At 49.1% G+C, this 11,429-nt stretch overlaps 1 long non-coding RNA gene across 1 annotated transcript in view; it reads left to right on the top strand.

Moving 5' to 3' along the window:
- The first annotated feature begins 4,203 nt into the window (after positions 1 to 4,203).
- The window catches only part of LOC121454937, a 30,457-nt gene continuing 23,231 nt past the window's right edge, over positions 4,204 to 11,429 (top strand). The window contains exon 1 of the long non-coding RNA XR_005975386.1: positions 4,204 to 4,319. This is a non-coding gene — a long non-coding RNA (uncharacterized LOC121454937). The remainder of the gene's footprint in view (positions 4,320 to 11,429) is intronic.

Below are 11,429 nucleotides of genomic sequence, written 5' to 3'. Positions count from 1 at the left end.
GACCTCTGCCAAGACCGGTCAGGGACAAGGAGGGAAAGTCACCGGGAAGGACGAGAGGAGCGGAGCGCGGGCTCGACACACGCGCGCGCAGGCCACGAGCCGAGAAATTGGCTGAGGGCGCACGCCCTACCTTTACTATATACCGCGCCTCCGCCACCCGTAGCCACGCCCACCGGCGACACGGCGGACCAATCGCCACCTCCGAGAAGGCGGAGCCTGAGACCCGAAGGGGCGGGCGCGGGGCTGCCACAAAGGAGCCGGCTGGGCTTGAGGGGCTGGCGCGGCGGCAGGGGCGCGGAGAGGGACTGGGGGTTGGTGAGTTGTACCCCGGGTGCTCTGCGCGTCCTCTCTTTGCCCCGAGCTGTTCCCGGACACTCCCTACGCTGGTGCGGTGACTTGCACCTGCATCGATCTCTGGGAGCCCCGGAGACCTCGGTCTTTTGGTATCATCCTCGTGTCTGGTACCCCCACACACACCTCCTGGCCTGGCTTTGCTGCAGGTCCACTTCTCCTAGGCCCTAGCTGGGTGGGGTAAGGTCACTCCGGGACGCTAGTGACTCTGCCCAGCTCTGCTCCGCCTCTCCGCTCCTGCACCTGCCGCCCCCTCGCGATCTCGGCCGCTGCGGTTGCAGTTCCGGCCCGTCCCTCACCCAGCAGGCCAGCCCAGCGGGCAGCCTGGGTTCCTGACTTCTGGGCTGTGCTCCTTGTGGGCGGCCTGAACCACCTCAAGCCGGACAATTGCCAAACCCACCCTGGTCTATAGCTGGGAACTGGTTGTGGCTCCTGCAAGTCTAGACCCCGGGGAACAATCACTGCACATGACCCAGCCACCTAAGACTCTCCTGGCCCAGGTCCGTGGCTGGTATTCTCCTTGGCTTACTGTTGTATCTCACTGGGGGCACCCCTACCCTCTACTGTAGAATTCTTGGAATGACAGAACACTGGAAGGCCCAGCTCATGTGTCAGGGCGTCGCCAAGCTCAAGGTTGGACAGGACCTGCGTCCCACCCTTTCCAAACTTGGTGGCTGAAAAACCACTCTTATTTTCATCCACTGAGCCCCTGAGCAGCTTCCCACACAGCTCTTGGGGTGATGACACAGCAGAAAACGTGGCGATGCTTCTGCAGTGGCTGCAGAAAAGCCTATCCCCAGAGCGGCCTGGCTGGTTGTGGAAAGAGCTAGCTGCTTAACAAGGACCTTCCCAAAACAGAGGTGATTTCCCAAGGCACCCTGCCATTTTCAAGGTCAACCTTGGAGGCCCAAGGACAAGATCGAAGGGCTGCGAAATGAGCTTGTTCTCACTAATCTCACTTGCAAGACTGAAGAAAACCTGGAATTTCCCAAAATTTAGGGACAGAGCAGCAACCTAGTCGCACCCAGCCGGTGGGGCTACAGCCAGGGGCCAGGCTACATCAGTGAGAGAGGCTTGTTGAGAAAGGAAGTCACCCCTGCTTTGCCCCTGCAGTGTTTATTTTTGGAAAAGCCCCAAGTTGGTGGTTGATGAGCTATTGGAAGAGGCTGCACCTGTAGATTCGATGCCCCTGATCAGTCTCTAGGAAGAATTTACATTGTGGAGGGGGTTCCAGCAGACCAGACCACTGGGAAGGCTCTATATATTTTAAGTGCTCACTACTGTGAGATGGAGGAAACCCTGTGGGCAAAATCACCAAAAGAACCATCAGGGATGAGGATGAGGATAGAGGTAGCTTCAAGAAGGATAAGGCTTGGCAGGAATTCAATGGTTTAAACCTATAATCCCACAATCTGGAAGCAGATGCAGGAGGATTGTAAGTATGGGGTTAGCATAAACTGTGTACTGAGTGCTGGACCAGCCTGAGCTACAAAGAGTGGGGAGGAGGGTGGAAGAAAGAAAAGGAAAAAAAAGTAATGGCTGTTGTGGTACCCATCCCTCACCACCCTTGTGCCTCAACATTCCCACAAGCATGCATTAACACAAGCACGTGTTAACACAAGCACATACAGGTTCACAGAGACAGGTCTTACTCTTTTTTTTTTTAATCAAAACTTCCTTTATTCTTTTAAAGAAAAAAGTGCTGGCCCTCACTTAGCTGCCAATTTGTGTGACAAATGTCAGTCAGTTATACTGATGTCGTGTGAGACAAACCAGCTTTCTTTCTCACCCGTCCTGTCTCCCTCTAGTAGATGTCTCCCCTTCTCAAGTGAGTTCGCCTGCTCCGCACGAGTCAGGCCTGCTGACCCACAGTGGCATCTCGCCTAGGCTGGGCAGAAGCACTCCTGTTCCCACCCAGAGCTGCAGTACACGGATCTCGCCCACTTATGTGGGAACTGTTTCTTTCAATGGCTCACCTCAAGCCCCACCTGCCCAGCCAGTCTCCACCATCTGGAGCTGCCTCATGCACTTCACCTTCTTTCCACAGAGAGCAGCCCTAGGAAGGCTAAGATAGAGATGTAGCCGCAGACCTCACTCCCAGGCCAGGCAGGCAGCTTTCCATCTTTGGTTGACCAAGGCGCTTGTTCTCTCCAGGGCTGTTCCCTCCGCTGTAAAATTAGAGCGTTACATTGTAGCCAGGATTAAAGGAAGGATGTGGGAAAGTGTTAAGCACACTGCCTAGCGCATAGCAAGGGCTATTAAGTAGCTAGCTTAACAATAATTCCTTCCATGTGACCTTGGGTAACCTTGAAGCTATTGGTATGACATTATGACTGACCATCTTACTCTGATACTTAACCAGGAGCAGGACTCTGAGTTCCCTTTGAGCCCTGGAAGGTCACCCTGACAAAGTCCCCACCCTCAATGCCACCTTTCCCCTTGCTTCCCAGGGTGCTTCCTGCTCTGTGACCTCAGCTAACTCAAGTAATGAATAACTCAAGCACATAATGTCCCTTTGGATTGTACTGGGCTGGGCTTTTGTTCCAAGGCCCCTTAGGTGCAGGGTGCTTTAGCAGCAGGTGGAGATCAAAATGTGTGTGGTTCTCAGAGGGTGGGGTGCCTCCAGCAGGTGCAGTGTGCAGCTGGGTGTGGACCATCGGGACCTAAGAACCCTGTTCCCTGGTTACCTGTAGACGGTCATTGGAGGAAGAGTACTCGGTTTGGTGGTATGGCTCAGTCCCCTTTCTGTGCTGAGTAGGAAAGAGATATGGTTCTGGCATCCTAGGATTGGCTCTGCCCAAGGTTAACAGTCTGTGTGGGTGGACAGAGGAGGAGCACTAAACAGAACTGACAGCAGAGGACTGAGGGAGGGCTATCCGAGTGGGGATGACAGATTCCAACTCAGAAAACAGCCAGATGCGGTTGTAATTGATGCAGAATGTACCCGGAGGCAGACACGGGGTCCAGCAGGTAGAAGCAGACAAGCTATCCCTGCCTGTAGCAAGATGGCCATCCAGAGACTGGCCTGAGAGGAGAGACAGTGTCTGTCAAGGCTAAGATTCTTCTGCTCCAAACCGGGGAGGCTAAAATGGATGCGCCTGCAAAGGAAAGAGGGTGACTTTGGCAGGCTGCTGGGGAGAACCAGAGCTGAAAAGAGAACTCCCTGAAGTGATCCACTCTCTTAACCCCTCTGCCGAACAGAATGCAGCCGGGCTCTGCAGAGGCTGTGGAAGACTGAGCTGCCAAGCCCACGTTCACACACACACACACACACACACACACACACACGTGCTCATGCACAGCAGGGCTCTTTTCGGCCAGCACCAGGGTATTTTTAAGTCCCGAGTGAAGGGGCAGAAGGGAGGAGTTAGAAGGTGACTCATTCTGGCAGCAGGAGCTGTGTGCAGTGCAGAGAAAATGGCTCCGTGGCAGGGTGTGTGAAAGCAGCCCAGATGTACCACTCTGTAGCTGGGGGGCTTGGGAAAGGCTGCGGACTGATCAGAATGGCTAGATAACACCAGGCAAGAGGCAGGGTTGAATGCCCTCACCATCCATCCCAGAAGGACACCTGGTTAGTCCACGGGGTGTCATTCTGCTTTTTAATGGACCCCTTCATGTTTAACAGAAAAACAAACTGTCCTCTGTAACAGCTAGCTCTTGGAAGGTCAAGAGGTGACGAATAGGCACTTTCCTTTACTGCTTTCGTCTGTGCTCTTTCTGGCACTCTCTATATCCCTAGGTCTGAAATTGAATCTATGACCTATATGAGAAAATGGTATGAAGATAACCAATAAGAACCCTTTAGCTGAGAGACCAAGGCCCTGGTAATCCCAGTGGTCCAGAAGTACTGACAAAGAGAATCAGAAGTTCAAAGTCATCTTCTGCTGAATAGTGAGTCTGAGGTCAGCCTGAACTACATGAGACCTTGCTTCAAAAACTCAAATGGACTTTTTAACCTTGGCGCTATGGTAAGTTGGACTTTTACGTTGGAAGAACAGGATGCTGCTTGTCTTGGATACTGGGTCCTGATGAATAGACTTCCTAGCTGATGAAGCCACACAACATCAGTATAGTGAGACACGCTAGGATTCTCTGCCTCCTTCCATATTAATGTGTTTATGGTGGAGGTGGCCGTAGCAGAGAGAAGAGGACACATAGAGAATGACGTTTGCTTTGTTCTGGCAGAACAACAGAGATGCTTGGTGTCCCCAAAGAGTGACTCACTGGCGTGTTTGGGAGGTGGTAGGACAGAAGACCCGTGAGTTAGTGGTGCCAAACTATTGCTAGAGCTTCCAGGCCATCCGAGCTGCTTTTTTGTGCGACTCCAGTGAAGGATGAGTTGGTTGGATTTAATTTCCCTTAGAAAATTTGCACCAAAGGAGGCATCTTTTTTTCAGCTTTAAAAATAAAGTCGCTGTGCCGAGCATGTAGTTCAGTGGTAGAGCACTTTTCTAGATGCATAAAGCCCTATCACCGCCACCAGATATGAGGAGGAGCATCAGTCGGGAGTAGTGACAAGGTAGTCCCAATTACTGAGGTGGTTAAGAGTTGGGAAGGTTGCTTTAGTCCAAGAGTGACACCTTTCTTAAAATAAATATAAATTAATTCATTTCAACAATCTTCGATCTGTTTACAAGGCAATAGCAGTGGAGGGGCTGGAGAGATGGTTCAGCAGTTTGGAATAGCATGCTGTTCTTCCAAGGTACCTGAGTTGGGTACCCATCCCCCACAACAGGCAGTTCACATTCTCCAGCTTCTGGAGGATCCAGTGCCTTTGGCCTCTGCAAGCACCTGCACTCACATGCATGAACCTACAAACAGGCTCACATGTATGATGTGTTTATCTAATTATCAATAGAAACTTTATCAATAGAAACTCAGGGGTCAGATATCAGGGTAAGAAACCGATTGATCAGAGAAGAGGCGGAGAAGTGACCAGTGACTCTCTCTCTCTTCTTCCCCTCTCTCTCTTTCCTCCATACAAAAAAAAAAAAAGGCTGAGCCTTTCTTTCAGCCCCTCCCTACTACTTCCTGTGTCTCTCTATCCATCCCCACTCCTCCAAAACCTCTGTGGCTAATTTTGGTCAGCTAGTAGCTGGCTCCACCTTCTGATTCAAGGTAAACTTTTCTGACAGTCTCAGGAGTCTCAGGTACGATCAAATATCAACACACAATTTTTCTGAGGCAATAATAGTGGGCATCTTTCTGAAAGGCTAATCTGAGGAAGGAGGGTCCTGCTAGAACATTCTCCCACTAGAAAGGTTCCAGGGACAAAGGTAGATGAGTTGAAAAGATGGAGTATTTTATGACCCTCTTTGTATTTTTTTTTTTTTGACCCTCAAAGAAGACTTTTGTGGTCTTCTAGAGATCAAAAAAGATGTTTCTTTATGGTAGACCTAAGCTTCAATTTCTAACTGCAGATTCAGTCAAAGGACAGACGGTAATGGTAGTGACAATGGGTAGACTCTCTGTGTTTAGCTAATGTCAGAGGTCCTCTGGTTCAAACTCTCATTGCAGAGTAAGTAAGGTCAACCATTCTCCAATTAAATGCCTCCAGGGACTGTCAACTCCCTATCTGCACGCTCCCCACAGCCAAACATCCGATGTTTGGGAAATTCTGAACTAAACCCTAGCTCCTCGTGACTTCTACTCAATCTTAGTTCCTCGCTTGCAGGATCAAAAAGCAAGCCTTGTACATCTCTGTATATATTGAAAACAACCTTCCAATCCCTAATTTTACACAGTTTTGTTTGGCTTATTATATACATACATACATACACACATATACATATATTCATAAATGTTTATGTGTACTTGCATATGTCTTCACCCTGGTGCCCAGGGTGGCCCAAAGTGGGCATTGCATCCTCTGAAATTGGAGTTCCAGATGGTTGTGAACCTGCATATGGGTACTGAGAACGAAATTTGGGTCCTTTGCAAAAGCAGCAGTGCTCTCTTAACATTTGAGTCATCTCTCCAACCCCTTGGTTTATTTTTTTAAGACAGGCTCATACTATATAGCTCTGACCAGCAGCTCATTATATCAACCAGTCTGGCCTTGAATTCACGCCTGCCTCTGTCACCCCAGAGCACAGAAATGTAAGTGGGGCTCCACCATGCCCAGCTCATTTGCATTTTTAAAGAAAGAAAGCCCCCATTTCTTCAGTCTTTTTGTGAGATGTAGTCTAACCTCTGGCATTCTTCTGAACAAGTCTGATCTATTTGTGCCTTTCTTAAGAAGTCATTCTGGTTCCAGGGAATGTGTGTCCATGAAAGCGAATGCCCATTATGAATCCCAGAATTCACCCAGGTTAAGACTGACTATGTCCCAACCAAATGCTGCTGTTTCACCCCTGACTTCCTTGGTCCTCATCCTCTGCCTACAGTTTGTATGGCCCTGCCATTCTCCTGATCCTGCAGGTGTAGTTCCCACTTCTAGCTAACAAGGCTTCACTTTCAGTCTGGACTCCAGGCAGGAGTCAGGTTGGCACAGTGCACATTTTTCCTAGCAGGTCATAGGTTGTTGGGAAGCTTAAGCCTTGACCGGTATGGCCTAGGTTCCTCCCTCCTTTGTGGCCAAGACATGTGTCACCTCTAGTGTGGCCCCTTTTCTTTCTACAGAACTGTACCTTTGTAGGTCACTCTAGAAATGTGTTTGGGAAATGTAAGTGTGACACTACCCACCAGTCCCTGCTACCCATCCCTATCAATCAATCAGACACACACACACACACACACACACACACACACACACACACTCATACAACAGACAGATAATCTACCAGGTTTGTAAGAAGAAGGCTAATGTTCAAATGCGGGGTGGAGAAAGCCTACGTAGGGAAGGTGACTACAGAGTTGTAGTGGGGCTATTCTCAGGGGCCTCAGGCCCAATCCTGGCTCATTTTCTATCTTAGGATCCAGCTTGGGTTGACTTAGAGAAACAACCATGTATGATGACAGAAATACCTTTGGGAGAGGAAAGAAGGGAAGGAGGAAGGGAAAAAGAAAAGGAGGACTCTTGCAATCTTATCGGTTGGGGTATGTTTAACTGTGAATAACAATTTCAAGACAACGTTGCCTTCGGTGACATGAGATTTTATTTTGCTTTCACACATTCAGAGGTTGATGACCCAGGCCAGGCCAGTGGCTTTATCCACTAAGCGCTCAGGGATCCCTGCCCTTTCCAGCCTCCCTACCATCCCTCCTGTTGCTTTTGTAGCCCAGGATGGTGTCTAGGTCATCAGTCATCATATTCTTGATGGAAGAAAGGACAAAGAAAGACGAAAACGGACACCAACCGCCCTTTATAGAAACATCCATCCTAGAAACTATCTTAGGGCACTTGTGTTTCCATCTCTTTGGTCAGAACTTGGCCACAGGACAACACCTAGGAAATGAGACGCTAAGAAATGTGATCCTTATTCTGGGCACTATGTCCAGCTAAGAACGAGGGGTCCCATCACTGCCTGGCCAGGGGACAGAGCCATTTGATACATACTGATCAGCTCCTTAGTTCTTTAGGACTGCCTAGGCTTTTTAAAAATACAAATCCCAGGAGGGCAAACATTGTCTAACACTTTATTCTCCCCCCCCAAAAAGGATCAAATCCCTTTCTTTGGCTATGAGCAGTCCATTACAAGACTACTCTGTAATCAGACTCTCCTTTGGGCCACCAGCTCACAAATAATGACATGGAGGCTTATTACTATTTATAAAAATTTGGTCTTAACTTAGGCAAGACCCATTAGCTCTTATAACTTAACCCATATTTCTACTCATCTATGTTCTCTCATGGGGCTTTTACCTCTTTCCTATTTTGCGTGTCCAACTTGTTCCTTGTCTACATGGCATCTCCCATGCGCCTAGATTCCTCTGCCTCTTCCCTTCTTTCCTCGGAAACCCCGCCTCTACCTCCTACCTAGCTCTTGACAGTTCAGCTTTTTATTGCAGCAATTAGAGCAATGCATCTTCACAAGGTGTACAAATATCCCACAATAGTGCACCATTAGAGAAGCCCGGGCTGCTGGGGTGAACAGACGTGGCCCTTGAGCAGCCAGGCAGGAAAGCTGGAAGGGATCGTGAAGAGAGATCAGACAGCAGATGGAGGTGCCACCGTCTCTTTGTCAGCTGGCATGGACATTTCTGGATGTCTTACCCTCCCTTTCCTTCTCAGCAGAACGCCCAGCCTCTGCCAGCCTCTTCGGGGGGCTTCTGGGATTTAGACAGCTGTCTCCCATTCTTAGCACAGGCTGCGGTGACACAGGATGTGTGATCTACTCAGACCAGGAATGCCAGCGGAAGTGTCAGGTTCTACACGACTGACAAGGGTCTTAGCACAGCTCACATTTAGCTGTGACTTAATAGCTACGTTTAGCAAATCAATATTTCTTCAGTTTCTCTAGCCTTCTAAAGGATGGGCCGTCAGAGAGAGGAGAGAGGATGGGCCATCGGAGAGAGCTCTGGAAGCCTACACGAGGGTTAACCAACCCTGGGCATGGATGACTGAGGACACCCAGTCACTTCTGTCGGCTTCTCAGCTGTCCTAAACTCCCGTGGCCCTCCGCATTAGGGATGTTCACCTTTGTCTCTAGGCTGGATAACACTGAGCCTCAGGGTACAGAATCCTTGACTCCTGGGGATGGGGATGGGGAGAAAGTCTGAGTCAGGGGTTTTACTGACACTATGCCGTTCTCCATGAACTTGTCCCAGTTGTCTTTCTCCGATCACCTGCACGATTATTTGCTTAAACTTCAGATTCTTAAGAACAGGTTTCCCCTCGCCAGTGTACCCTGACCCCAGCGCTGTGACTGACACATAGCGTGTCCTCGGTTACCTGAGCTGAGTGAGTGACCCTGCTGCTCCTGAATGTCCCCAACCCTGATGCAGCTGCAAGAGTTACCAATGAAAGTCATGAGCTGGCTGCCTTCGATTTGCCTGGCTGACTTCTTTATCCTGCAGCTCCCTGACCTTTATCCCACTTTAAGTGAAGTAAATGGACTGCAGTTTAGAAACCCACACACGAGCAAGCTTTTTAGGTAATTGGGTTTGTTTATTTATGTAAAATAATCTTTTGGGTAGTGCTAGGGACTTAACAGACAGGACCTCACACAGGTTAGGCCAGCACTGTACTCCTGAGCCACAAGTCCAGCACAGGGCACTGTTAACGGCTAAGTTGGAGAAGCCCCACTGGGCTCAGAGAGAAAGTGGGGAGACAGTACAGCTAGGCGACTACTCAAAACAGTAGGATTGAGCTTCCAGGACTTAAGGCTATTGTAGTCAAGAGCCCTGTCTGAATTGAGAGAAAGGAAATTTAGGATGCTACTTGGCACTGGAGGGTTGAAAAGAGCAGGGAGAGCTGGAAGATGGCTGGTTAACGAGGCTAGGGAGTCAGGCTGTGTGAGGAGGAAGTGTGTTCCCTGTGTGCTTATTCACTTAGCGGCCTCACAGAGGGCTTTTAAAAAGTGGCCTTGGTCTCTATCAGCAGGCTGTTATCGCTCCTCTGGCTCTCGGCCCTTATTCCCATAGGCTGATGACTCAGTGTTCTTACCTGTGGCCCTCTGACCCAGGAACAGAGACCTCCCTGGAGCCAAAGAGTCTGATTTCAAGCCTCCTAACTTCCTAAGATATGTGGCTACCTGTGAAAGATGTTTAAACCAGGCCACTAGGAAACTTTAGTACTAGTTTTCTTTGGGGAAAAACAAAAAACGAGAAGTTGGCTGTATAGATGATCTAATATGCTACTTAACAAGAAAGGGCACAAAAGGTCACACAGCAGGTTATGCTAAGTATTTGTGAAGCTTTTGCTGCTAACCATGCTCCCCTTTCTCCCTTCAATTCCAAAGCTCTCTTCCTCTCCCTAGATACCTTGTCTCTCTCTGCTTCCTTGGGAGCTGGTGATTATTTTTTAGAGATCCAAGATTCTTTACTTTCCAGGAGATTCTCCCCCAACTCCTCACCCCTCTTCTCTCGGTGCCATGGGACCCCCGTACTTCAAAGAACAATGACGCACATGGCCCAGGGAGAGAACTAACACCCATAAGCTGTTCTGACTTCCACATGCTCATCCATACCTGTATACACACTACATAAAGGTAAAAAGCAAACCAAAAACCAAAGCCAAGATCTCAGATAATCATTGTCATTTCTCTTTATATTTTAATTTTTATATCGTGTGTAGGGAGTGTTTTATGCACACATGTGTGCAGTGAGGACAAAGGCAAGTGTGCCTGTGTAACTATGAGGTGAGCATCTTATTCTCTAGAGCAACAATCTTCCTAATCTCTGGTTCAGTTTTTGCCTCCCAGTCCCTGACTTAGCTTTCCCCGGATGATGACCTATAACCTGTAAATTTTTTTTAATTTACTACTCCAACTCCACCCCCAATTGCTTTTGGTCAGGTGTCTCATCCCAGCAGCAGAGAAACTAGAACCAACCCCAAAGAGGCTCGCAGGCAGCACCTGGAGGACAACAAGGAAGAGGCAGCTAAGCCTCAATCCTGAGATCACTGAGAGCGAGCCGGGACAGTCCCATTCACCTGGGAATGTCCTAGTGTAGAGCACAGCCTGGAACCCAGGAACTCTAGACAACATTTATCAAAAGCATGCCAGCAGGAAGAAAGGGGTCGTCACACTCAACCAGGGACCTGCTGAGTAAAGGCCAGGTTGTCGCTCAAAGTAACCCTCTTAATACAAAAGCTCTGACTAAGGAATCATCTGGCCAGGCCTTCGGTAAACTACCCTCTGTCTCCTTGCAGGTCAGGATCCTACCAGTTCAGTCCTTGGGATCATAAAATGAAAGGTCCGTTAGGGAGCTCTCCCGGTTATGGCTACGGAAAAGAAATCCTTAGCGGACAGAATGCAGGGTATTTCAGGGAAAAGTCCTCTTTCTAGATTTAGCCATAGGTGTTCTCTGTGGTGCTGCGGGAAGCACATGGGCATTAGGGACGCAGGCATTGAGTGCTACGAAAGCCCCTGGACCACACGAGGCTCCACATTTTCATCTCAGAAATGCACGGGACAGTCATGTTGTTTTGTTCTTGTGCAAGCCTGAGCTCTTCGATGTAAAAGGGCTTAGCGGAA

Source organism: Microtus oregoni, unplaced genomic scaffold, assembly GCF_018167655.1.
Source record: "Microtus oregoni isolate MIOR12 unplaced genomic scaffold, Mior012 000013F_ref0000133, whole genome shotgun sequence".
NCBI classification, from domain to species: domain Eukaryota; kingdom Metazoa; phylum Chordata; class Mammalia; order Rodentia; family Cricetidae; genus Microtus; species Microtus oregoni.
Note: the sequence above shows the minus strand (reverse complement) of the source record. Positions and strands in the feature narration are given on the sequence as shown.